Here is a 2,268-nt window from a genome sequence, read left to right on the forward strand (position 1 = left end):
GGATCTGCAGAGAAGAATGGGAGAAACTCCCCAAATACAGGTGTACCAAGCTTGTAGCGTCATACTCAAGAATGCTCGAGGCTGTAATTGTTGCCAAAGATGCTTCAACAAAGTACTGAGTAAAGGGTCTGAATACTTATGCTAATGTCATATTTCCGTTTTTTTATTTTTAATACATTTGCAAAATTTCTAAAAACCTGTTTTTGCTTTGTCATTATGGGGTATTGTGTGTTGATTGATGAGGGGAATTTAAAAAAAAAATATTTTTTAGAACAAGGCTGTAATGTAACCAGATATGGAAAAAGTCTAGGGGTCTGAATACTTTGTAGATGTTTCATCACCTATCGGTCACACATCTACCTGTCACGCCTGCTCCCACTCTCCCTCTCAGGCTGCCCTTCATTGCGCACACCTGTCACCATCATTACGCGCATTAGCGCTCACTGGACTCACCTGGACTCCTTCACTTTGTTGATTACCTTCCCTATTTCTGTCTGCTTCCACTTTTGTTCCCTGTGTCAGCATTAATGTCATTATGTGTTCATGTCCAGACGCTGTCCTGTCCTGTTTTATGTCCGTTGGTTATTAAATGCTCACTCCCTGTACCTGCTTCTTGTCTACCAGCGTAGATCCCTACACTACCGAAACCACAGAGAGCTTTTAAGCTCCAACTTAGATGAGAATTGCCCTCATGATGAATTTCCGGCGACAGTTCCCAGTCCAGAGGTTCCGGCGACAGTTCCCAGTCCAGAGGTTCCGGCGACAGTTCCCAGTCCAGAGCTTCCGGCGACAGTTCCCAGTCCAGAGCTTCCGGCGACAGTTCCCAGTCCAGAGCCTCCAACGACGGTCCGCATTCCGGAGCCACCAGCGACGGTCCGCAGTCCGGAGCCTCCAGCGATGGTCTGCAGTCCCGACCCTTCAGCGAGGGTTCCCAGTTCTGAGTCCCCGGCGACGATCCACTGTCCGGAACCTCCTGGGACGGCCACTGAGGCTAGATGCCCACCCGGACCCTCCCCTATAGAGTCAGGTTTTGCGGCCGGAGTCCGCACCTTTGGGGGGGGGGGGGGTACTGTCACGCCCTGACCTTAGAGATCCTTTTTATTCTCTATTTTGGTTAGGTCAGGGTGTGACCAGGGTGGGCAATGGTTCCCAATCAGAGGCAGCTGTCTATCGTTGTCTCTGATTGGGGATCATACTTAGGCAGGCTGTTTTCCACCTTAGTTTGTGGGATCTTGATTTTGTTAGTTGCTGTATAGCCTGCAGAACTTTACGTTCGTTTTGTATTTTTTTGGTGTTCATTTTAAATAAAAGTAAGATGTTCACCTACCACGCTGCACCTTGGTCCAATCCATCTTTCAACGGAAGTAACACAGCAAGGATACTTCCCAACTCCAGAATATAGACCTCTCCACACTGGTTCATCATCGCCTCATTCAAATACAAGTCACCACTTACTAAGAAGTATTGGAGCATTTGATACGTGACATCCAGGAATTGGAAGCACTGGATGTGAAGTTAACATGCAATGGTGAAAACAAAACCTTCCGAATAACAATCACAACAGTCTAACAGTCTCAGCAGATGATCCTCACGCAGGGTTGAGAAAAAAAAAGGTTCCTCTGGTCGCATTTGTCGCTTCCAGGCATTGCATCGATGTATTGGCATCAAAAAAGCCTGTTGCTTCTCTCAGCTGAATCATGTGTCATCTCCCATTATCTATCTGTTTCCACCAGACGTCATGCATAACCTTCATGAGGGCATCATACCCACATTGCGCAGACTGGTGTTGCAACAATTACTCTTGTCCAGATCAACTATGAGGTTGAGAACTTGTCTTATGGCAACGAGATGTGTCTTCTAAACCTGCTCCACTATCCGAGAGAGTCCAAAGGAAGAATGGCCATCTATCAGGAAGTTCATCAGAAAAATGTGCACTTTTCCGTTTATTCCCCCAAATGATTGGTAGTCAAATACAAAATGGCAGTGCTTGGGATCTCTACCTCCTGTTTCGAGAGGTATCTGATGTCATCTTGGCCAACGTTTTAAGAAGATCCTAGATCCCATATCTGGCAGAAAAAAATAACAGAATTTCAAGCTCTCTTCCAGGAGCTGTTTCCAGGGAAGACAATCGCAAAGATGCACTACCTCATCCACTACCCTAACCTGCTATGAACCTTTGATGCACCAGTCCTCCATGCGATTTGAAGCGAAACACCAGTATTTCAAGAGGCTCTCAGCAGTTGTGGAAAACCTTAAAAATACAACGAA

Source organism: Salvelinus namaycush, chromosome 5 (genome assembly GCF_016432855.1).
Source record: "Salvelinus namaycush isolate Seneca chromosome 5, SaNama_1.0, whole genome shotgun sequence".
Taxonomy (NCBI): domain Eukaryota; kingdom Metazoa; phylum Chordata; class Actinopteri; order Salmoniformes; family Salmonidae; genus Salvelinus; species Salvelinus namaycush.